Source organism: Lycorma delicatula, chromosome 3 (assembly GCF_047948215.1).
Source record: "Lycorma delicatula isolate Av1 chromosome 3, ASM4794821v1, whole genome shotgun sequence".
Taxonomy (NCBI): domain Eukaryota; kingdom Metazoa; phylum Arthropoda; class Insecta; order Hemiptera; family Fulgoridae; genus Lycorma; species Lycorma delicatula.
This window is the reverse complement of record NC_134457.1, coordinates 64,712,037-64,739,610: the sequence shown is the minus strand read 5'-3', so window position 1 is coordinate 64,739,610 and position 27,574 is coordinate 64,712,037. Positions and strand designations below refer to the sequence as shown.

General features: G+C 29.0%; 1 protein-coding gene across 3 annotated transcripts in view; it reads right to left on the bottom strand.

Annotated features, from left to right (window-relative positions):
- LOC142321657 (uncharacterized) overlaps positions 1-27,574 on the bottom strand; it is a 361,563-nt gene that overhangs the window by 118,257 nt on the left and 215,732 nt on the right. For all 3 annotated transcript variants that reach the window (XM_075359921.1, XM_075359920.1, XM_075359923.1), the window contains one exon: positions 21,409-21,473. The gene's annotated coding sequence lies outside the window, so the exon portion shown is untranslated. The remainder of the gene's footprint in view (positions 1-21,408; positions 21,474-27,574) is intronic.

The window sequence follows — 27,574 nt, the reverse complement described above, 5'->3', positions numbered from 1 at the left end:
CATGGGAATAAGTAATTCCAACGTTTGAAAAATGCCATGACCGGATTCAAACCTGGAACCTCCGGATGAAAGACGAGACGCTACCATTCCGCCACGGAAATCGGCAGTTTTTCGATTTTAATTTGACAAAATAATTTTTTTGTTTCAGTTTTAATTTTAATTTTATTATCATTTTCATCATTTTCCCCTTCAAACTAACAAAAAGAAAATAATAGAAATAACGGAAATAGTTAAATACAAAAATTATGTTTCCTTGTTTTCACCTTGCTCGTTTGTATTATGTGATAGTGAAAAAAAAAAAAAATATTACTTAGTTTTACGAATCATATTCTGAATGTAAAAGTAACGGTAAAAATGGTGGTAAAAATTTAAATCGAGGAAAATGTTAGGTCATTATTTCCCAATACAGAGACCAAATCCTTTGTCCAGTCCACTCCCTAACTCTACCACTCTAATCCAGCCTACTCATACTGTCTCTCTCTCTCTCTCTCGTCTGTTTGTAGATAGGGGTCCACTCCCTATTTTTATATTGCTTCATTCCAAGACAAACACATACACTTAGACACACCCACACATACACAATATGCTGAGATGGGATAGTGTTACCAAACAAAACACGCCACTCTTGGCAAATTAATTAACTGTGATATTAAAGTAATTGCTTACTTAATGAGAGGATGAGTTAAATCGCTATACTTACTCCTCTGCAAACCATTACCAAGGATTCATCTGTTTGATGTTTGTTTGGCTTGGTTTAATGTCACAATTATTTAATGAAATATAAATAAAACTAGACCTAATCTGAACTCAGAAATAAAATACCAAAGAAGTCATAAGCCAATTTCCATCATAAAAAATATCAATAATTGACAAATATTATAACTGTGAATTTTTATTTTTTTTATTTTTATTGTATTTTATATAATATTAACTAATAATGCTTGTGTACGCGTGAGCGTGTGTGCACCTGCACCCGCGAGCGCATATATATATATATATATATATATATATATACTATTCATCCCATCATTTCGTAAATTTCTGTTTTTATCCGTCTATAGATATTTATTTAAAAACTATTTTACTGTGATTACATTTTCCAACTGGATTTTTAAATATAAGTATGAATGTTGTTTTATTGCTATACATCCGGAAACTATTTAATTTTGTGTAAACATATGTTACTTATTTCAATATTACATGATGGAATACGCTTACTATCTATGAGATTAGTGTGTAGCGGTATGTCTTAGCCTACATACCGCGTGATACTATAGCATAGAATCGTTTATGTTTAGAATATACCTATTAAAACAAACTATAAAATTTTACGGTTTTTAATTAAAGATATAAATAAACTTTAATAACTACAATTATTTTGATTACTGAAATGAAATACTTAAGTTTTTAAAAAGTGATTTTTTCTAATTAATATAAACTGCATAATTTAATTTAATTTTATTTTTTTTTTAGTTTTTTATGTAAAGTAATAAATAACATATTCTGGTGGTTTAGTTTGTTTATGTAACGAGTAAAACTATATAATTTCAAAATATACAGTTTCAGTATTATTGAAGCCGACTACCTATATAATATGTACTGTGTATTATGTATTATCTTACACAATTATAATTACTATATATATGTTTTTTTTAATTTATAATTCATATAAATTACAATAGATGCATAATGAGTTGAAGATTATTTTGTGTAAGTATGGAGTACTAGACTGTGTACGTACTACATTCATGCATTAAAAAGGTGCAAGCTTTGCCAGCTAGCTTGTGTGGACGCAACTTTCACTAGTTCTGGCATACCGGTGGCTTGCTCACCTTCGCAAGGACGGAGGCTGTCGCACCACCAAACCTACCGTTGATCAATGATTTATTTTATCTTTTGATAATAAATAAAATTTATACGCAGATGTTGAAAGAAAACATTCAGCTTTTATAGATTTTATAACATGTATTTTAAAATAAAAATAACAAAATAATTCAATAACATAACCATTTACATAATATTCATTTTCAAATGATTTTAAAAATCGCCTACTAATGTTTGTTGATTTTCTTCTCTTTTTTCAGTCAGATAAGCTTCCATATTTATTTAACGTATTTTTAACAGTCAATTTAAAAATGTTTTTCAGTACTTTTTTTTTAATTAAAAAAAAGCCAAAGGCGAAGTTGAGTTTAATTTTTAAACTATTATCTAACACGAGAAAAATTTAACTTTATGCGTATATGTAAAAATTTGAACATATATAATTTTAAATAAACGTGAATATTGTAAATTAAAAAAAATAACAATAACAGTATATTTTAATTTTTTTTTTTTTAAGTGAAATAAAGGTGTGATAGGTTATACACTAAGTTGATACAGTTCCACCTCAAATCACATTAAGTCACCAAGGTCCAACACGAGAAGTCGTTTTAGCTTTATAACTTCTTTACTGTTGTCTAGAAGGTTAATAGCTAAATAATTCACGTTGTTGTAATCCGCAGTCTATATTTTGTACCGAGTCGGCTTTACTTCTTCTCATATATACGGTAAACCCTGATATTCGTGAATTTAACTGTTTCTTATGAACCAAGGTGCCTCTGTGATGCTTCTCAGTAATTTTTTTTTGGAATCGTTCAGTAGATTTCGTTAATGTTATTATTATTTTATTTTCACTTTTTATATTGTTTATGAGTTCTTATGATTTTTTTTTGTTTTGTTTGGACTACCAGTGGCACTGTTGTCTGATCTAAATTTATATATCGTACTTACATTAAATGTTCTGTGTAGGAATATTAATATGTAATTTTTGAGAAGCTTCGTTGGAAACCTCTCTAAATGTGATAGTATGTGATCATATTTATTTATAGTTTGTTTAATAATGAGACAAAAAAGTTTTTTTTTAAAAGAAAGTTCAAATAATGTAGTTTCATATTAATTTGAAAAGAATTAAATATATTTTTTTATTAGTATAAAACTGAATATCGTGAGGTGTGCTTTGTTATTAAGGTAACTAAACTCTTCAGTTCACAAATTTTCTATAGTTATGAAAAAGTTACGGATTAAGTTTCGCCACAAAGCTACTGTCTGATTCCCTGACATCGGCTAACTTATAATGATGTTCCATCTTGAACATCATTATCCTGTTATATAATAAACAAAATTTGATAATATCGAATGACAAAACAAGATAGATCTGGAAGAGTTTTTATGATAAGGGATAAAAAATTACTTAAGAAATATAAAAAAAAAATAATAATTTTAAACACTTTTAAAATTATTAAAAGGTATTTCTTTATTTAAAATATAACTGTTAGCGTCATGATTTATTAACGAACACTTAAAAGTTTTTTTTATTAAGTAAAATTCAGTACGTTACGTTTAGTTATAATTCTTTAATTTTTTTCTAAATATTAATTTCCCATTGTATAAATTCTCATAATTGATACATAATTTTCACTGAAATGAATATTATTTTTATAGTTCATTTAAAAAAAAAAGTTTAAATAAATTACTTACATTTTGAAAAACCAATAAAAATGTAATAAAACGACTCGTTTATAGAATAAAAATACTGTTAAAATAACAGTACTGAAGTTTTAACAGAATTGAAGTATTTCGATACTTACCAATAAATCTACGATGGAAAGCTAAGACTTCTCTAAGACCCTTTTTTATTCGAAAAAACAACGCAGATAAGGTTTCATTTTGAAGAGTCTTTTGAGAAAAGACATGTGATCATTCTAACATTACACAAGTTCTAACATTACATTATTTAATATTAAGAAAGAATCCCATATATTTTAATAATTAACGTAATTAAAATAGTTACGTATTTAATTTATTTTCATCTTTTTTTTGTTTTTTAACTAGCTGTTTATCATATTTGATTTAATAACAAGAAAAGTATTCTTTGCGAAATAATTAAATTATTTTTATTTGAATTTATTTTTAAATTTATTGGTCTATAATATTATTTTTTTATGAATATTTTGAATTTTATGAGGAAAATTTAATAAGCAAGATTTAAGAAGTTATAATCATAATGCCAACAACTTCTTTGTCTCAAGGAGACTTCCTGTGACCTCCCTATTCTAGATTGTACTGATGATAACATTTTTTGTTGGGTTATATAAAAAAAATCCCGTGCACTTGTATAACTTGCCCAACTACTTTTTGTAGATCCTTATAAAAAATATACACACTGCATTCTTTGGATTAAGTTATGAAAACAGGACTCAAATATTCAGATATAACTCTGTATATCCGTTGTAAATTAGACATATAATTTGATTTAAGTAGCTTATTTTAATGGAATTCACAAATATAACATAATTTAATTAAAGAAAAATACAATCGCTATTTATTTATAAATCAACTGGACATATATTTTCAATCAAGAAAATATTCGACCATACACTACGACTTTTATTTAAAAATAGAGAAATTATCTTTTAATAAAATTTAAAATGTAAGATTAATTGAACATGAATGAAACATGTGCGTGTAATTATTACGATTCGGATTTACTTCAGGCTATTAATTAATTATCCGATAAAACGTGAAATAGTATAATTTTACCAAATATAAAAGAAAAACACTCGTATTAAACATTTTTAAATTCATTAAACGTCAGCGGCATCAGGAGTTAATACAGAGTTAGATACAATGAAGTTAACTCAGTAAATTTATTATAATATGCTTTGTAGGCTTCAGTGGGGGAATATTAACATTGAAATTCGCACGTGTCTGTATATTTATTTATATCTGTCTGGTCGCTGAAAAAGAATCGCTTAAACCTACAGTGAACATTTTAAGTCTGGCATTGCAACATAATTTCGTAACAGGAAAAAACCTGTGATTTAAAAATATTAATATTTAAAAAATCATTACCTGTTATACATAGGATTTAACAATATTTTTTTTTTTCAAATTTGATCTTTTCTGTTTGGCTTGGCTTTAATGGATAATTAAGATTTTGTTGTATACATACTTATACATACACACACGCACACACACACACACATATATATATATATATATATATGTAGATATACATACTTTTTACAATTTCTACTACATCTTTACCCTAAACATTTGAAAATTGATGGATGTTTCTCTTATTACCAATAGGAAAAACCAATAAGGAAGGATTTCTAATAATTGTTGTAAATAATTTTTATATAAGTGTACGGGAATAAAGTTTTGCATTGTCTTACTTCCTCGTATGTACAAGGTACTTACTATTTTGACCATTCCTGAATCCATTTTGATTAAGTTTCGGCGTGACATCTGTACGCACGTATGTAAGTATGTATCTCGCATAACTCAAAAACGATTGGCCGTAGAATGTTGAAATTTTAGATTTAAGACTGTAGTAAAATCTAGTTGTGCACCTTTCCTTTTGATTGCAATCAACTGGACCAAAAGTGTTGAAAATCCATAAAAATTAGATTTTCGACTTTTTCATAACTGCAGTAATAATTCCTCATTTAGAGATTTTCCACGGTATATCATAAGTGGTACTTATTTTCATTGATTCCAGAGTTATAGCCAAATAAACTTTTAAGTAATGAAATATTTGGATCTTAAAAGGGGAAGGCACATCGGTTCGAATCCGACTTCATTTTTTTATTTAAATATATTGATTTATTAATAACCTCTGATTATAACCTTAATTGTTATTAATCTCTGATTGTAAAAACGTTTTTACAATAAATAATAGTTCAATAATAACAATAAAAAAAATATATATATATGAAAAAAATCAAAAGTTATTAGTGAATTAAAATTTTATGTACTTTTAAAAATATGTATTGTAACTTAATAGGTGTACAAGGAAGTCATGTGGTGTCCACGTCAGATTTTCTTTCAATTTATTAAAATTGAAAGAAATTTATTTAAATTAATGAATTTTCTTTCATTTATTTTTTGAATTATCTTTTACATTTCAGGAATTTATTTTTAGTAATAATATTAAACATTATTCATTTACAAGTTAAAATAAATTATCACTTTTTTACTCGATTTATATCAGCTAACATATTATGCAAGATCGGCTGGGGTGGGGATTCGAAAATTTTAGGATGAATTTGTTTGTAACTTTAGTTGAAATAAATTTGTACTGTAGACCCTAAGTTGACGTTTTTACGAAGAATTCCGTCTTAGAAGAATGTAATTTGTAACTATGTACTTGTTTGGGAATAGTTTTAAAAAACAATTAATGCCTGTAGGCGAAACGGTTTATTTTTTTAGTTTTATTTTCTGTTTACTTACTTGTTTACCTTCTGGACTACTGTTAGGTATTGCTTCAGAGAATGAGATGAAATTATAATTTTGCAGAATGTAAAACTACCTTGCTTGACTGGGATTCGAATCCGATACCACCGGAGGCGCCGTTTACATATTTAAAAAAAATATCAAGGGATGTAGATTAATAAATTTTGAAATAAGTTTTGTTGAAAATATTTTAAAATTTCAAACGGTGGTCTGACTCTTCTTTTATTGGAAATTTGTTTGTGGTGAAATAAATTTAAATTATTTTTATAAAAACACTTGCCAAAAAATTGGATACAATTAAGGAAATAAAATTAAAAAAATAAAAAATTTTGGCATTTTTACAGGAGGGTTTCCCCATGCAGTTAAGATACCGAAATTGAAATAAAATAATATTTCTTAAAGTTCTTTGATTGAGATAACTAGTGAAATTTTAAGCATATTGTAACTGGTAACAGACGGATGACCGTAACTTTATCTCTCATTCATTAAGTAAATCCGTAAGTATTAGTAAACTACAATTAAATTTCAGGGGTACTCTACTATTTAACAGATTGAAATTTCGTTTTTTTTTAATGTATATTTTATCGTCTTTATAATGTACATTATACACTTCTTCCTAAGACAGTAGCTTTCTTTTTTACGAGTTTAATTAATTCGGATTTGAATACTAGGATACCGGTGTTCTTTGGTGGTTGGGTTTCAATTAACCACACATCTCGGGAATAGTCGAACTGAGACTGTACAAGACTACACTTCATTTACACTCGTACATATCATCCTCTGAAGTATTATCTGAAAGGTAATTACCGGAAGCTAAACAGGAAAAAGAAAAGAAAAAGTTTAATTAATTGAACCTGCGTTGATTTATAATATATAAATATAAGACTTTATTATTAATATAACATATAGTTCCAATTGAACGAAGTTTAGAACTACATTTTTTGTTTTGGTCAAATCAATCTTTATTTCTTAACAAATTTATCAATTCCCTAAAACATAATTCTACGTTGCCGACCTCCGTGACTGAGTAGGTAGCTCTCGGCACTTCGTGCGGAGGTCCCGGGTTCGAATCCCGATCAATTGGAATTTTTCATACTGTACCAACTCCCGGGCTAATGATTGTAGCTGTTAATGCCCGCACTTTCATAAAAAAAATATTGAAATAGAATATTAAGTAGAAAACGCTCAATAATTAGTACAAAAATAACAATAAAAATCATAAACTGTGACGACAAATTCTTCACTAAATTACGAAGTAGAAGTTATGCTTGAATTTATATAGCATTACATCTAAATACATCATATAGCAGTGATATCAGATTAATTTTATGCTTTGATTTCTCTGTAAATAATTTTGATCGTTTATTAAATTACTTATTTTCTTATTTTACATTTTTTGATGTACTAGAAAAAATTAAAAATTTCGTGATGTAGTACTTCATGATTAGCCAGTAGTGAGTGAAACATATACAGATATAGATATATGTAAATGCCATATATGCAAATTTTTTTAATAAAACTGTTTGATTAAACAATATATAGTACAAATAATTATACAACACAAATATACAATTATATATAATATAATTACAAAATTATACTTACAATTTTTTGTGTATTAATAATACACAATTATTATTGTATATATAACAATTATTTTATATATATATATATATAAAATAATATATTTTAAAATATTTAGTTATTATTTTCATTTTCTTCGTGGCTCGGAGAATATCACACTTGCATCCTTTGCTGATGACGCGGCGATAATGGCAGTTGACCCTTAACCCATTAGCCATTAGCCATTCACTGAGAAGGTCTAAACCTTCTCAGTGAATGGCTAATCAAATGGAAGTTACATGTTAATAATGTAAAGTCGAGTCGCGTAACGTTTGTGATGAAAAGGGGAGTTTGCCATCGAGTCTGCCTAGATGAAGTTCACATCCCTCATTCGGACAACTTACGATACCTAGGACCTCATTTGGACCGCCGCCTAACATGGAAAAATCATGTGAGAGAAAAGAGGACGCAAATATCAAGCTTAGACGGTTGAACTGGTTATTAGGAAGACGGTCCTTGTTGTCGGTAAATGACATACTGTTGTTGTACAAGGCGATTTCAAAGCCAATGTGGCCGTAAGGGATACAAGTTTGGGGTATGGCAAGCATTAGCAATATCGATATCATTCAAAGATTGCAGGATAAAGTGGTGAGGAACAATTCGCAGGCGCTATGGTTTGCGAAGAACATGGAAATCCTTGATTACCTAGGGATTCCAACTATTCGTGAAGAAATCCACCGGCGAAGTTCAAAGTACTTAAGTATGTAGCCACCGGCTAAGTTCAAAGTACTCCCGTTAAGTATGTACTTAAGCTTAACGCGCACGAAAACTATCTGGCTGTAAACCTTTTGGAAAATAGTGAAGATGTAGAACGACTAAAGAGAATGCGTGTATTGGATCTAGAGGCTTTTGTGCGTTGAATAACATCCTTTTCTTACTGAAATTTTGCTGATACTATTTATGAATTATTTTAATTTAGTAATATGAATTCTTTTGTTTTCTTGTTTATGCATTGTTTTAGTTTCATGGTTTTGACTTTTTTATTGTTTGACCAGTGTTAGTTTTGTAATATATCTTTTCTTTTTCTCATTTATGACTCGTGACAATTTTTCTTTATACTCAATTACTTGTTCTTTTTTGTTAACTATTCAATTTTATTATTCTCAATATGTTGTGTTGCCATTTAACTTTTTTTTTGTTATTTGTTCATTTTTGCAGTGTTTGTACTTTATTACGCTTAGTTATCTTTTATTCGCTATACTTTTTATTATACTATGCTGTGTTTAAATGTTTAAACCTTTATATTGTCTTGGGTGATACCACTAGACGCCTCCCTTTCACGTCATTATTACGATGTACAATTTACTTATAGTTTCATTGTTCAGGAAACTTATTGTAAATAATGCAGTACAAAAAAAATTATTATTTTCATTTCCATTAATTTTTTTTTTTTTTTAACATTTGATAGAATTAATGTATCAAATTGAATCTGTCTGTCTTATCATCTGTGGAAACTTTAAAATTTAAATCTTAAATTCAATCTACGTAATCGTTACCTAACTACAAAGAGATTTTGTTTCGAGTTAAAACAATGAAATAAATAATTTTTTAAGGAAAGGATATGCTTTTTTAATAATTCATTGCAGTGAAAGTTATTTTGTCTTTTAATTAGCCTAGTTTCAATTAGCAGCAATAATGCACGATAATACAGATAAAAATTCTTGTAATTTTTTTTTAATAAACGTTCAAACTAAAGTTAATGAACCATACTGACCTACTAAATTAACAATAAAATGTAGCCTATAGCTAATTTATCTTTACTGCTAAAATAAAATGTAAAAAAAAAAAAATTAATAATGCAGTGTACTTAAAAAAGAGGTTGGTGGTAAATAATTAATAATTGTTAACAAATGAATAAAATGCATTGATATGCAACATTAAAAATGTTTTGTACTTTGTTCTGATATATTTTCTTATCGATAAAACAGTCTCCTAAATATGCTAATTTTAATTTATATCATACTAAATTTTGAACTTTCAATTCAAGATGCTATAAATACTTAGAAATTCACCTGTAACTACAAAAATATCAGCCCCACTCACATTTTTTTCATATTTTTCCTCCATTTTCATATGTCAACCTCATATTCTTTTCATATCGTTTCCATATCTTTGTTTTTTAATTTGAATATTAGTAGTAAAAAATCCTCACAAATTAAGATCAAATAATCAATAATACTAAACGATTTCACACTCCTTCAAATTTATTTCAGGTTTAACCTTTTTCTTGGTCCGATTATTTATTTAAATATTAACAAATTACGTATATCTTCGCTATCAAAATCTGGATGAAAAGTAAAATAATACTAATTTAATAATTTAAATAAGTTTGTACACCCTTATTTAATTATCCGCGTTAAAAAACCGTGTCTTTTTTGTTTAAAGCTTCACTTATTTTGGACAGAACTGCAGCCTATGTATGACAAACAAGCAAGACAAGTCAAGATATCAAGAAAGATATATCTATATTAAAAAAAATTTTTTACGATATTTTTATGAGATACGTAAACAAAAATGTATTTATTTATTTATCTGTGTGGACTAACATGTTCATTAAATTCCCTAATTTATTATTTTTTTTCATTAATTTTCTAAAATATTCTTACATTAGTTCCCCAAAAAGAAAAAAAAATCATATTATCTTTGCTATGTTATCTTATTTAGTTTAATATCCGCATAACACTCTTTTATCATTATTTCTATAAAATTCAAAATTTTATGACATGTCCTCATTAAGGATTAGTTCCCAACTAACTTAACAGTTTTTTTTAAATTTTTTAAAAACTTGGTAATAAAAGTAAAACATTTTTATTTAAGTTCAGTTTTATTTTTTATTATAATTTCATTACCACAACTGAATTGATTATTAGAAAAGCAATATAAAATATAAATTATTGCTATTAAAAAATAGTCAAGGTTGGTAGACTCAGTAATCTAAAATATCCCTATACACGACCATAAATTTTGAATTCAAAATTCAGATCATCATTTAGAACTTGAGTATATATGAATTTACGATCAGATATAAAAATCTATTAACTGATTTACATGCCGGAAATTTATTTTTATGATCTGTAGCATTTTTTTTTTGTGATGATCTTGAACGCGGAAGTCAACAAAAATGACCTGTTGGTGGTTTCATATATATCGTGTATGTATATATACATATACGTTATATATAAATTCTTTTATTGTTCAACTTATTTTGCTTTTTCATAAAGAAAAGCGGGCAATATTAAAAAAAGAAAAGTTACTTTGAATTTTAATCTAAAAATTTACAAGAAAAATTACTTCTATTACGGCTGTTAATTTTTTAGAGGACGAAAATTCAAATAGTAGAATAAAAAACCCGTTGAGGATTCAAAATTGACATACTTTAATTGGTGAATATAAAGGAGTCCTAGAAATACATACCCACTAGTAACATCTAGTTGAATTTATGTTTTAAGCAAAATTATATATTTTTATTTGTTTAAATAAGAGAAAAAATTTACACTTATTTTTTTATTATTTTTGAATTTTTATGGCGTTTGATTAGGTTACGTCTAAGTCGCGAATAGGACCACTTCCATATACGTGTATCTATAACATTCGAAATAAACATTAGCCGAATTGTATGCCGCACATTACTTGGCGCTCACAATGTAACCGAAGTTTTAAAGTGCGTCCATATTCGTACTGGATATGATATATATGAAACATTGGAACCCATATTATCAACCGCAATAGTAGTATCATTGAATCAAATGATAGAAATGTGAGCGGCTCTTTTGTATTTTGTTCTAGTTATTTGTAGTTTTTACATATTTTATTACAACCAGCGACTTAAAATACCAAAAATAATAGTCTTCTACAAAATTACAGTAAACTTTAATTCGAAATTTACACGATTAAAATATTTTCTCACACTTTAAAACTCGTTTTGTTCCAACAGTAAAATGATTAACTATTTAAAAACATAAATATAATAATCCAATAACAAAAGTAAAAAAAATAAACAAATACAGAGTGGTGGAAAGTTGCTGTGCATTGGAATTATAGAAGTGTAATGACAAAACTTTCTTAATTATTACTTTGTATTTTTATTCATTATTTTATAGAAACGGATATTACAATAACTGGAATAATTTAAAAAAGGTGTTGAAATTATGTTGTGTTGAAAATGATGTTTGTTGAAATGGCATAATAACGATCACTATTTACTGTATTTTCAAAAAAAATATTGGACCCGTAATGCGCATTCTATTTTCACCGACCCAGACTCCAATTTTCACTTCGTGTGAAGATTGTTCGTGTAATACATGGGGGTTAGTTGTCGATCACAAACCCACCGGGTTGATCTAGTGGTTAACGCGTCTTCCCAAATCAGCTGATTTGGAAAAAGAGTTACAGCGTTCAAGTCCTAGTAAAGCCAGTTATTTTTACACGGATTTGAATACTAGATCGTGGATACCGGTGTTCTTTGGTGGTTGGGTTTTGAATTAACCACACATCTCAGGAATGGTCGAACTGAGAATGTACAAGACTACACTTCATTCACACTCATACATATCATCCTCTGAAAAATTATCTAAACGGTAGTTACTGGTAGCTAAATAGGAAAAAGAAAGAAAGTTGTCGATCACGGTTTTGTGAATTAATATACCCTCTGAGATAAAACCACGCTTCATCTGTAAAAAACGTAATGTCGAGAATACCTACGAAATTTTGGTCAATAAAACGTTTAGCCAATAATTTAGTTTTTTGCCATGATCTTTTTCAGTTCTTGAAAACACATTACACGTAGGAGAAAAGTTTCAGTTCTTGTCTTACAGCTTTATGTGCAGTAGCAAGTCTAATATCTTGCTCCTGTGTTAACTTACGCATTTACTGATGAATTTTCGGCCATAGCATCCGAAATATCAAGCAGCTTCTGCTCGTTTAGGTGGTCTTTTACTTCGATCAGCATCTTCAACAGAGCATGTTGCCCGAAATTTTTCGGGCAACAATGAGACTTCGATCTGCATTGTGGTGAAGAACAGGAGTATTTGGAAAATTTTCAGAAAACTTGTGCTTCACTAAAGCAGTATACTTGTCAACTTCACGAAAGATTTGTTCCATTAGAAAAATGCGTTCCTCTACCAAAAGAACCATTACGTTTCTCGCAACTATTGATTCCGATAAATGAAACGAAGCACGTTCAATCACAACTCAACAGTTGACGCTTGGTTTATTATTTAGCAACGCCCAACGAAGCCACTGCGCAACCAACCAAGCGCCGAAAGAACAGAAAGCACTATATAATTTTAAAGCATACTGCATAGCGATTTTACGAACGTTGTGTACGAGTATATTCGAATGACGGTATACACGCTACAAAATTCCACTTCCTTATTCCACAAATAAACTTCAAAGCTTCTGTGTAATTTCATCAACCAATTAATAAATACATATATATGTATATTATATATTTAATTTCTCAAACAGGGTACCGCCGATATGTTAAATAAATTAATTAATCCACCTTACCAGCATGTTGATACGTTCTCTAGATCTTTCGGCTTGGTTGGAAGCCATCATCAGGAGTTAAAATGAATGCATTAAAGTCAAAGTTTAAAAATCATAGTTAAAATTTAAAAACAGTCATGTCTGTCTCAGTCCTACTAATATACTCACTGAGTATAACATTGAGTATTTCAACTATGATTTTTAAACTTTGATTTAAATGCATTAATTTTAACTTTATTTTAATTTTTTGAAGTCGAAAGATCTAGAGAACGTATCAACGTGCTGGTAAGGTGGATTATATTAATTGTTCATTTATTATATGTTTATTATTTATATACATAATTATAACAATGTAATTTCAATATCATAAATCTCAATTATCAAGAAAATTATTGAACCATTATCTACATTTAAATTTAACATTACGAAATAAGTCAATTTATGAAATGTATTTTGCAACATTCGTTCACTAATATTTTCCTCTGAAAATATGTAGGATACTGTATCTTTTAATAGGAATGGTGATCTATTTTCTTCTTCTTTTTGTCACAGATTGGACTGCTACCTGATTCAACTTCATAGGACTCATAATTTACTGATTTACAACCTTCTGCCCTCTTGAAATGTAGTTTATACCCGTTTCAGCCATCGTCCTTCATCCATCAGTATCAAGTGTTTCCCATCTATCTTTAGGATTTATTATGGAAAAGATATTCAAATCTCCTCAGATTTTCTCTCTTCTAATATGATCCATTAACTGTTTTTAAAAAAAGCTTATTTCGGCTGCCTAAATCGGACTTTCTTTTTTTCTCACAAGCAAACAGGATTCACTCCTTTATAAAACTGATGAAATCACTATGGCTATATAACATTTTAACTGGTTTTTATTTCACAATTAAGCCATATAGTGATGTAATTATTTTCCCACTGGCGTATTGGAACCAAGTACGTTTATTCTTCAACTCTTTTTGTTTAGTTATATGACATCGCAAGAAATTACAAGGCATAAAATACCATTATTTATTTTAAATATTACTTTTTCTGTCGATTAAAAGCGAATTAATTAGCATCAATATTTTTTCATTTCTGTAGTTTTATTTTAGATTTTAATTATTGTACATAATTTAATCTTTTCAAAACTGTAATATTTTCGTTTTTTTGTTGCATTTCCGTATATATTTAAATATAAATCTAACTAAAGTTGATAAAATTATTGAATATATGAAATTGCATCAACAAACTGAATAAATGAAATCTCACTTAGAAAGACAATATTTTTTTATGGTGGAATTTAAAGGGCAACTAGAAAAGTTGTGTCAGTTTACGATCAGTTCCATTCAGATGCACAGTACATTAGGATTATTGTATTTAATAATTTCATTATTACTTTTTCTTTTTTTTTTTTTTTGAAAATAAAATACTTCACTTTTTGAGAATGATTAAAGAAATAAAAATCGCATTCTCTTTAATTTATGACTGTTATTTATCATAATATTTATTAATAATTTAATGCTTAGTAGAATGCGGAATAACCTGTAAAGGAGTTAGTTATAGCTACATTTGTACTACAAGAATATATATAATACGCAAAGCAGTTAAGTTTCACTTTTGTTGTCGTTAATCAGCCTAAGGATAGATGTGGAAGTTCATCGACTGAACAGGAATCAGTGCCTGCTGGTCCTGACGTAAGATGCACTTTGCGTAATATTAAATGCTGCTGACCAGCTTGTAAAGTGGCCTAGTTGTTCGCGTCCTGCATTCCAGAAATCAACTACGCCCTATCTCCTGGCTTAGTATTGTTGCTTCAGCAGTATTAACATTTTCAGTAAACCTGAGATCATGGTATCCTTTCTCTCAGTAATATTTAATACAAATAATAGTTCACGCCGGCTAAATAAATACTAGAATGATGTTGAGTAGGTATAGCGTACTTCGTATGAAATAAAATTAATTAAATAATGGTCGGTCATTGCCAAGATTACGCAACTACGAAGTAGTTAATACTAATAATTAATGCGAAAATACTATTAAATAAAATTTACTTGCATAATTAAATTCCGCGTTTTAAATAAAATAATTGCTTTTTAATTGTATATTAATTATTTACCGAGATAATAAAAAAATAAAACAACGATGTCGCTAAACATTCTTGACAGTTTCATACAGATTAAATTTAATCTTTTGTCAAGTGAAAATATAAAAATAGTATTTTTAATTTTACTTTCTTTACTTATTTTTATTTATTCCTTAATTTACCTACTATAATAAATAAATAAAAAAAGTAAAATATGTTCTGGATTATTTTGCTGTTCTGTAGTAAGATACTGAAAAATCAGATAAGGATTTCTACAAAATACAGATAAGGAATGTAGCAGATAATAGCAGATAATACAGATAAAAGGCAATGTAAACGAAAATGAAATCCCTTTTTAAAGAATGAGAATTTTACTTCCCAATAAATTTACTCTACGATGAAAGTTAAAAATTTCCCCTTCTAGGTAATGTCTCATTTGGGGAAAAAAAAAAAAAATCCGATAAAATTATTAGTAAATTTGATCGTAACTTTTTAAAAAAATCTGATGAGATACCACATGACTTCCTTGTACGACTACTAAATTACATATACACATTTAAAAAAAATGAAACTTACATAAAATTTTATTTCATTAATAACTTACTGAATTCTAATTTATCGGAAGTAATTAAAAATAAAAATATTAAGAGTGGATGATGAAATCCACCGGATTGGTCTAGTGGTGAACGCGTCTTCGCCAATCAGCTGATTTCGAAGTCGAGAGTTACAACGTTGAAATCCTAGTAAAGGGACTTACTTTTATGCAGATTTGAATACCAGGTCGTGAATAACTGTTTTCTTTGGTGGTTGGGTTTCAATTAACCACACTTTCAGAAATGGTCGATCTGAGATTGTACAAGACTACACTTCACTTACGTTCATACATATCATCCTAATTCATCCTCTGAAGTAATACCTGATGGTGATTCTCGGAGGCTAAACAGGAAAAAAGAGAAGATGATGAATAAAAAGAAAGAGAAAATTTGAAAAATAGAGAACGTCTACACAAATTAAGATCATAAGAATTATATCAAACCAAACAGCTATTAAATGATTGGCAATAAAAAACAAATGAATGAAATGATGATCAACTCCGACATAGGGAGAATATTGTCCGACAAGATCAGAGGAGTAATGAACTCCTCTGATATGAAGTTTTTGCAATTTAATAAAGATCGGGCATGTATGCCTCAGTGTATATGTTGTTCTTGTGAGGGTCTATTTTTCAGTCACTCTGTAGTTAACTTTAATGTAGATAAAATTAAACTGAAATTCCAGAATAATTAAATAAAATTAAACTAGAAATTCCAAAAATAATACGATTCTAATTTACGATTTCAATTAATATTAAATAAACAGATGTTTCAACTATATTACGTATACACATATGTAATAATGCCTATTAAATTACATATACACGTTTTATTTAAAATTAAAAGTACACAAAATTTTATTTCATTATTAACTTCTGATTTTTTTTCATATTTTTTTTTGTTGTTGAATAATTATTTATTGCAAATTTTTTACAAACGCGGGTTAATAACATTAATAAATCGCGGATTAATAAATCAATATATTTCTTTTTTTTTTAAATGTTAAAAAATAAAAAAGTTGAAAATCCTTATTTTTCTGGATTTTGGGCTTTTTTGGCCGTTTTTGGTCAAGTCGATTGCAATCAAAAGGTTGGTGCACAACTAGATGTTACAACAGTCCTAAATCCAAAATTTCAACATACTACTTTTAATCGTTTTTGAGTCATGCGATATAAATACGTCTGTACGTATATATATATATATATATACTTATTTATAGTAGAACTTTATAAAGCCTAACTTTCTTTAAGATAACATTCTAAAATGTCTCATTTTCTACCTCATCTGATTTAAAGAATAATACCGTGAATAAACAAGCTTCGAAAGCAACTTCGATGATTTTTAAGTGAAACCATTTCAGAGATTCCTACACTATACAGAATTATATAATCTAAATGTTAATATTTTTGGGTTAGGCCATAAAACGTCATTATTAATGTTGTTATTTTGAAACCGATAATCTCCTTTTCATTGAGTATAATGAAATCCCTTTTTTACTTTCCTCCAGTTTATATACTGAAATTTCCGGGTAAGTAACGGGAGTGCATAGAAAAGCTTATTATTCTGTAAATTAATTATTCATTTTAAGCATATATAAATTTTGCAACAAAGCTAGTAGTAGTTACGGTAGTTCCACAACCGTATAAATGACACTTGTTTATTATAGTATTAAATAAACTGGATGGGTTTACCGTTATTATTTATACCGTGAGCAAAACGCAGTTTTCGCGTCGAATCTGTATTAAAAACACTTCTATACGAATACAATTTTAATGAATTATTGAGCATTAATTGTTCTACGCTCAGTACTAAATGGAAGGAATTAAGATCAGATATAATCTGAAAAGGCTAAATAGCCCTGGATTATACAATTTAAATATTTATTATAATGATTGGATATTTTATGTAGTTATGTCTGTTATTAACTCAAATTTGCTATTAATTTTTACACATAAAATAAATTTAGTCAACAATATTCGATATATGGTTAACCGATATATATTTTAACAGTGTTAACAAATTATTACTTCCAACATAAATTAAAATATGACAAGATTAACTCTTAAAATGTGCTGATGACGTTATTCTTTTGGTAGAAATTAAAAATAGTTTTTTAGAAGAATTATTGGAAATGTTGAAAATTAGAGAGAATGATAAATTTCGAAGTCGGAAGCTGTTATGACGAAGAGGGGCAGTGAGAAATTTCTGACCTTTCTGATCTTGGAATGAAACGAAATAGTTTGGCGGGTAATATAATTCATTTATATTAATGTGTTCTAAATTAAAATTTAGTTAATTTTGTGGTAGAGAGACGTGTAAAAGGTATAAATTGTAAAGGGAAAAAGTTAGGAATTTATAAAACAGAACAGACAACTGAGAATATATATATATATATATATATGTTCTTGTGTGTGTGTGTGTGTGTGTGTGTGTGTGTGTGTGTGTGTGTGTGTGTGTGTGTGTGTGTGTGTGTGTGTGTGCGTGTGTGTGCGTGTGTGTGTGTGTGTGTGTGTGTGTGTGTGTGTTTGTTAATTATAAGATAAGCATCGAGCAGAAAGGAATTAATAGCATCAGTCGACTGATTGATGATTCAAAAAAAAAACCTACTGAAATATTTAATTTTTCACTAAAATTAAATTAAGCGGTAAAGATCATTTCTGCAAAAACTAATTCTAAAACCGGTCTGGATATACGGAATTTTATTCTGGGGTACGGCGAGTACCACCTTCCATTCTGTCTTTCCAAAATAAATTTGTGAGATGCATTACACAGGCACCATGGTTTGTACGGAACAACGAAATTCTCGAGTACTTAGGGTTACTGTGTACAAGAGGAAATAATCGATTTGGAACTAAGTACAAAGTAAAACTTAACCACGTAAACTATCTAGTTGATAACCTCTTAGACAATGCGGAAGATGCAAGGCGGTTAAAACGGGTTCGTGTATTGGTCTTGGAATCTAATAGTGATACTCAGGACAAGGCCTCTCTTTTTAAATTATGCATCATCAAAGTATTTATTTTTCTTTTTTCTGTTTAGCCTCCAGAACCACCTTAAGCTATTACTTCAGAGGATGAATGAAGATATATGTATGATTGTAAATGAAGTGTAGTCTTGTACAGTCAGGTCGACTATTCCTGAGATGTATGGTTAATTGAAACCTAACCACCAAAGAACACCGGTATCCACGATCATCAAAGTATTTATGTTATGTCAATGGTCATTTATGTTTTTAATGTTACTTGTTCGTATTTTACTATTTTATGTTATGGCTTTACTGATAGTACTGGACATTATTATGATCTCTAGTTCATTACAGACCGGACTTTATCAATGCTTACGCTATCGTTGGTTTACTGTTATGTTTAGAATGTAATTAAGGTGTTTCAAGGGACTCCTTTATAACTTTATTATTATCATCATAAAACTTACTTATGGTTTCTAATTTACGAAACCGATTGTAAATATAATTTGAGATTAAAAAAAGTGGCAAAGATCAGGGCAATCCGATCTATGTTGACAAGATGAATTTTACATATTTGTTGGCTTTTGAGAGTGTGTAAAAAGTTTTATTTTTTTTGGTGTTGTAAATATTTACGTTTTAGGGCCCAACTAGTCCTGTTAGACCAAAAAACATGTATGTATGTGTATCGCACTTCTTTTACCATTACATCTCAGGATTGTCCAAACCGAATTTCTTCAAATTTGGCTTAAATGTTTCTATATATTTGGGTCATTGATTATATTAATTTTTTTCAGAATTCAGTTAATGGGTGAGGGGGTATAGGGAAAAAACAATATATATACATAAATATATATATTCTGTTTTTTACTTGTTTTTTAGCTGTAACTCTTTTTATTTTTTATTTATATTGTTCTTCATCAGTTAAACGGTTATTAAAATTAAAGTAACTTTGGCATCTATTATATTCCGCACCCAAAATTAGAAGAAATTTTTTTCATTCCTTTATATAAGTTATGATTCAATATTTCAAAACAATACTATTTTAAATTACTTTTTTGTTAGGGACACTGCTTTATTAATAAAGCTTTCCTAAATTTTCCCTACAGAGAAAGAAAATTTCTAAAATCCAGTCTTTTTATTCAAAATTTTGGAATTTTGATCCTTAAATCTTATTTTAGTAATCATATCTTGACCCGACTTTCCGGGAAAGTCATGCAATACGTTGCCATTTATATATATCTGTACCTATAAAGCAACTTGTCCTGCCTGACTATTCATCAACGCCCAGTAAAAATTTCCGAAGTTAAATTGATGAAAATTTGTATACATGTTATTCTTACTGTGTACTCTAAGAAAGGATTTTTGAAATTTCTGACAATATAATTGAGAGATATTCACTCGATTTGGGCTTGCAAATACTTTTCAGACAATCTGAAAACAATTTTCGGGTTTTTTAAATTTTAATTTTTTAAGGGGTGGGGGCGGCTCAACCTAGACAGCTACTGTCACGTTACTGTACGTGCGACGCAACTGACTGCACTCGCCTCCGGTTACTTGGTTAAAAAACATTAAAAAATAAATAAAAAAATAAAATGAGAAACGCTAAGAACCGGGCAAAATAAATTTTTACTTGCACAAAGGGTAACCAGCTATAAATATTTTTAAATTGAAGCAGGCTATTTTGAAATCTGCGTTTTTCAGATCACTCAAAGTTTCGGGTTCTGTGCTGGCCAAACCGTTACTCTGAAGAAATTAAAATACACTGATATTTTTTATAATTGAAGAGACTAATTTTTTATTTATCTTTATTATTCTCACAAGCATGAGACAACAGAGGGGGAGTCCAGGGGACAAAGCCGCCTGCCTTGACGGGAATGACCGACTGGTATGTGTCATACAAAATTTAATCTTTAAAAATTTATATTTTTTTTTGATAAATGTAATCTTTTTTCTTGTTTAGCCTACGGGAATCACCGTCAGGTACTACTTCATAGGATGAATGAAGATGATTGATGTGTATGAGAACAAGTGAAATGTAGTCTTGTACATTCTCAGGTCGACCATTTCTGAGATGTGTGGTTAATTGAAACCTAACCACAAAAGAACACCAGTATTCACGATCTAGTATTCAAATGTAAAAGTAACTGCCTTTACTAGGATTTCGATGTTGGAACTCTCAACTTCGAAATCAGCTGGTTTGCGAAGGCGCGTTCACCACTAGACCAACCTGGTGGGTTTGATATATGTAACCTGTTTATTATTTACTCTACTATATTCCATAACGTACATGAATTAAAACAAACACTAACTTCATAAATAAATTATGTATTTTCTATTAGGGTAGTATAAAACAAAAAAAGATATCAAAAATAAGTAAAAATTATTTTTACCTGATCCTGGAATAAAATCACTGAAATTCTCTTTTATCCATCGCAGAATATTAGTGAAGAAGGCTCTGAAAAAAAAATACTAGTATTACACAATTTTACATACTGCTTTCTTTTAAGTTATTACTTCAGAATAACAATTAATTATAATTAATCGTAAATAAAATACAGCACATTATTCATTTTTTATATTTTTATAATGAATAACTTCGTATTTTATATCAGTTATATGGATTTTTTTATTGTACGGGATATTATTATCTTCTTGAAAATAATTTAATTATTCAATTTCTCGATTTATTGTTACCAACTTGTTACTTTTTTTTATTACTGTTTATTTATATTTATAAAAAAAATATTTATTAATTTATAAATTAATATTAAATTTACTGAAAAATGTCAAATAATATGAATACGTTTTTTCATAATTATTTTCATTTTAATAAAATATAAATGTTTATTTTTCAATCTATTTCGTTCAAAATTACTCACTAGCTAAGTAAAGCTCAAACATATATGAAAAATGATTTACTACAAAAGAAATGACCTGAAATAATAATGTTTTTAACTGAAATACAATACATACATAACGATCCACGTTACAAAATATAGCAACCAACTAGTGCGGAGGAAATCAAAATGAGAATAAAAAAAACTCCCTTAGTCGAAGTTGGTTCAGTAAGTTCCGAACTATTTTAACTCATTTAAGAAGAGAGTATTGATATTCTACACCGAACGATATTGCAATAAATATGATCAGCATTTAATCTACTAACAGGCTCAGAACAAGATGATTTGATTATTAAAGGTTGATTTGTAAAAGCATATTACAATCGAGAAACTTGATTTTAAATATATTATATATATATATATATATATATTAAAAACAGTGTATATTATTTATCAGAAACTACAAGGGATGAATGAGAAGGCTTGGAACATAGATGGAGGAGGTAGTGGTGGTGTAAGGAGCCTGGTGCCAGGCAGAACACAAGAAGAGAAGATATTATATTGCTTAATTTCAGCTATTAAAAAAAATATGATTAAATAAAACTATTATAAGTTTACGAAAATATCAATTTTTTTTTTAAATTAAATTTTAATTTCGTTTATTAATTTTCTTCGCATTTTGAAGATAAAATAATCTACTTGGCTACGTAAAACATACTTTAAACTAAAAAAAATTTTAATTAGGCATTTAAAAAGATTTCACATTGATATAATAATATTAGCAGTAATACTTGTTCGAAATTAATTATATTAATACTGATTTACGCAACAATGTAATTTTAATTTATGGTATATTTATATAGTCCGAGTAAGCATGTTAGATTGTATTTGTAAAATATGTGTTATATAATATTCATTTGAGACCACTCCTAGACAGGTAACAGTATATTATCAAATAATTTGCATCCAGTGGTGGTAGTCCTTGCATAACTGTCATCAACGTAATACCGACTGTTATATTAAATATCGAATATCGATATTCCGATATTAGGTTTTCTGTACTAAATTAGCTTAATATATGAATATTATCGACCTCAATAAAATTAACCGTAGGCGTCCTGTACTAGCAGCCCAGGTATATAGGTAGTTCTTATATGAAGCGGTTCGGTAACGGCTACCTATACCTACTACCTACCCTAACAGGTGCTTCGTCTAACCTAAACAGGTGAATCGAGGGGGTTTACGGATGGCCTTTGTGTATTGCGTTATGAAACAAACCTGTAGTTGTCTTTTGTCGTTCTTTAGACGGCCTACAAGTTCCTAAATATAATAAAAATGAAGAATAAATATATTATCTATATTTATAATTTATTTTTTTTCTGGTATTTAAATTTTTATTTTGAAAACGGCTGATGTAATTTTAACATTTATCAAGAAAGACGTAAAATTTAAAACAACAACATAAAAAACTGATCAGAATCTAGTGTAAACAAGATATATAATTTAATATATTTCAAAAAATATTTTTATAGTTTTCAGGTTTAATAGTAATAATAATAACAACATAATGTCTGTATATCAAAAAATACAAAAACAAGAAATACAAAACTCCTTAGCATGTTTATAACGCAACCTTATGGTGGTCTGAAAGGGTCAATATCCTCTAAAAATACTATTTTAAGATCCAGAAAAGGATATCGGTTGGAAAAATTGAGACATGTTTTAGTAAGACTGTTATGAGGTTGTTTTTAAAAAGTACACGGATTTGGATCATGATGGGAGAGAGAATCATGCACATTAATTAGACCTCTGTCAAGATATTCCAGGTATTCAATATAATTTATTTTAAGGGAATTATATTCCCTTAAATGAATTTTTGGAAGCGGGAAATCCGAATAGTTTTTTCAGGTTAAAAAAATTATGTAATTTCTGTTTTTAATGCTTAATCGATAATCAGTTTCGTCAAAATCGAAAAATTTCGGTTATGACGGAAGCTTTATAACCTCATATAAAATCAAATTATTGTTAACGATCTGTGAACAATAGTTTAATAATAAACATAGTAAAAGTAAAAAGGAACTGAATATACTCTGCAACTGCTGTTCACAACTACATCGCTCTTTTCTATTGTTGAGGATTGCAGAGAAGAAATTTTAAAAGTATTTGTTCGTTTTTTATAAATCAAAACAGAATTCAAAACTCCATAATTTAAGATTTATAGGTATATTCCGGGGACGGTTCCGTTCTCAAGAAACTATATTTATTATTTTCCCACTATAGAGTTTCATTTTAATTTATGTCTCTATTTATTGACTGCTATAAAGAGAGCCAATAGACTTTTAAAAGTATAACCGACTAAAGAAAGTTTTGTTATGTAGAGAAAAGACGGCGGTTATCAAACATTTCTACGTATTGTCAAAGAAGCAATTATGTACGAGGATTTTTACAGGTTCCGAAGTGAAGAAAAAATTCTCAAAAATAATATTTCAACACGTAGACAAATAAAAGCTATCATCTGGTAGCTTTTAATGAAACAATTTAAATTTCCCCAAAAGTTCCACATATTAAAAAATAATTAGGATAAAGTTGCTACAAAATAAAGACAGTTTATTTATTTTAGGTCAAGGTTATCCTAATTTTCTCAAACAGATTTTGAAACTTATAAATCGAAATGTAGAATACACTTCATGGATAGATACAGGAAACCATTGTGGCTGTCATAAGACCTACACTTAGAAAAAATCATTCCTTAATTCAGATACAGAATACTTGAAGCTTGAGTAATACATATGAATGTTTACGCCTCTAAGATTATTTCATAAACAACAAAAAAAATTCAGAAATATTTTATGCATGAAATCCTAATAAGGTTATACGACCACATTCCACTCTTAATTAGAAAAAAATACTGTTCTTTCTAACAGCTGTCAACAACCATCACAATTTCCTTACATATTAACACGTACCTTAACGTTAATCGACTTTATTACATAATAAATTATCTTCAGTAATTAATTAGTACAATAAATATGCAGAAATAAATTTACGGCAATTTAATATCTTTTCTTAAAGTAATCGATCTATATCTTTGCCGATGGAATTTGAAGCTTAAGAACTCCCTTAATAATAGCGGTAAAAAATAACTTGTGGTTTTATTTAATGCTCCAATAAGATTTCTGTTAACCTACAACTTCATTTCACTATTTACATTTGTCTTCATAAATTGAAATGAAATTACATTATCCTTTTTTTATTACTAACAAAGAAACCATACTTATTTGAAATGCACGAATAGTCTTAAAGCTATATTTATTTATATATATATTACTAACTGTTTAGTAGCAAACGTTTGCTCATTATTCTCGTCTGATTTGACCAACAAATATCCAGTAATTAATTAGATATTAGGATGTAATTATTTCAATCCGGAATAGTTATTACATGGCTGCCCAAAAAGGAGTGTGTACGTATGTTTGTTCCACCACAACAGCTCCAATGGCTGAACCGATTTAGATGTATGATGCCGCCTTGGAATCCTTACTTTACCATGAGTGTCATAAGTTATTTAAATGTATATATATATATATATATATATATATGTTGAAATAAATTTGAAAAATCTGAAAAAGTATACTATATAAAAAATTACCACCCGCACGCTCTTTAATTATCTTATATTAGTAAGTATCCTTAAAGAGCAATGTTTTTTTTGCAGCCGTGTTTTTTTAAATTTTTAATATTTAGCTCTTGTTATCAAATTATGTTCGTTTTGATATGGTCATCTTTATTTTTGTTGAAGAGGCACCCACCTTGGACTATTCCGGTAGTCCATCACCCCCGCAGTTCCTAGGCCGAAGCCTTCGCCTGCAGTCCTCAAAAGCCCTCGGAACTTACATGCCATAGAGGCATTCGCCAGGCTAAGATGTCCCCCCTCAGCCATCCTCGGTAACCCTCCGGCGTCATCAGGAGATTCCTCGGACTGGCACACAAATGCCAACCCGGTCGTCTATTTCAACGTAATCGCTGTCCCAACAGCCTAGATACGTCCTAGTCAACATGAACGAATCTCGAAACCTTGCATGCTCTGCTCACAACACACTCCGACGATCTTCAATCGCGGGCCGCCCTTCCCTACACGGAGTCCCGACTGACTCAAACAGGAGGCATGACTCGGGTGGGCCATGCAACCCTAATCAGCCGGGCAGTCCGAGCTACCTAGTTGAAAAGATGCTCCTCACAAACGCCACAAACAACTTCAAACCGGCATCAGAAAACAACAAAGCCGGTACATCAAAATCTAGCTCGAGTCTCCTAAGGTCACGGAGCAATCCATTCCTGGCGTAGGCGTACCGTATACAATCGTACAAGACGTGGGAAACGGTCTCCGGCCGCCCACAATTTGGATCATTCCGGACAATTTGGATCATCAACCAGATGAAAGGTAAAGAGCTTTGCCCTGAAGTCACCATGCCCAGAGAGCACCCGCGTCAATTCGTGGTCAGGCACCACTTTACATTCCAAACACCTGCGGCGAACGTCAGGGAACAGTATGTCAGTAAATGTGTACAGTAATTAAAAAAAAACAAAAAAAAAACTATGTGGCAGATGAATTTAAATTTGTAATTAAAAATAAGATTAAATATTTCGCCAAAGTACCGGCGATGTTCAATATATCACACTACAAAGTTATCTGTTAACTTAATTTTTTTATGAGCAGCATTGATGCATTTAATTCAATAATTATTATAGTACTTGTGCTTCTTCGAAGCGGTTACTGCAGCTAGTTAATTAAATTTTTTTATATAAAAATAGTTTTTTTTTTTAACCGTTCGGAAAATGAACAATAAATGGAAAACGATTGGTAGAAAAACACCAAAATGCTAGGGAGATTGACGAGAAAATTTTTATTAGGTTAAATAATAGTAAAAAATATATAATCTTTGTTTTTCTTCAGTTTTTTGAAGAAAAATTTCAATTATAAAATGAAGTTGCAAACGTCAATAGAACATTGATTGAGGAATAATACCTTAAATTCTTAACGATATTATGAAGCGAGGCGCCATTATTATGAAGTTTTACACTCATCGGTAAAGGCATAGCTCAAATAATATCAATATAAAACTCAGATGAAGTCATATCTTTCAATATAAATAAGTGTTTGTTAATTAAATTACACTAATAATAAGCGACTAAGGTTATAGATTTGGGAATTCTACGATTCAGAGTTTACAAGAGAATAAAGAATTAAATAATACTTTATTTTTTAAGTAATCAGATCACCTAGGAAAATATAATACGAAACTGTAATCTGAATTTAAGTCTTGCATCCATAGTAAAATTCATCCACGTTGATTGTTAATAAACGAGAAAGGGATGCCACTTAGCAAACCTTAAATGCAATAAATAGTGTCAAATGCAAAAGTTGTAGGAAACGTAAGCAATACTTATAAACCAATTACATCCTGAAAATAAACGATGTAGAAGAAATAAGTAGGTAGAATTAGTCACAGTAAAATACTCGGTATCGTATAAGGTTACATTTCTTCCTACCCTTCCGTTCGAAGTAATTATAGTTAGGAGCTGTTTTTTCTTTAGATTCACTATCTTTGTGGATAGGTACTTCGGCCGACAGTGTAACCGAATGATACAGCGGAAGTCGTCGTCTTAGATTAGGTTTCGTTATAAAATAGTTTACCTTAGAAAAGATCAGCGTTTTTTT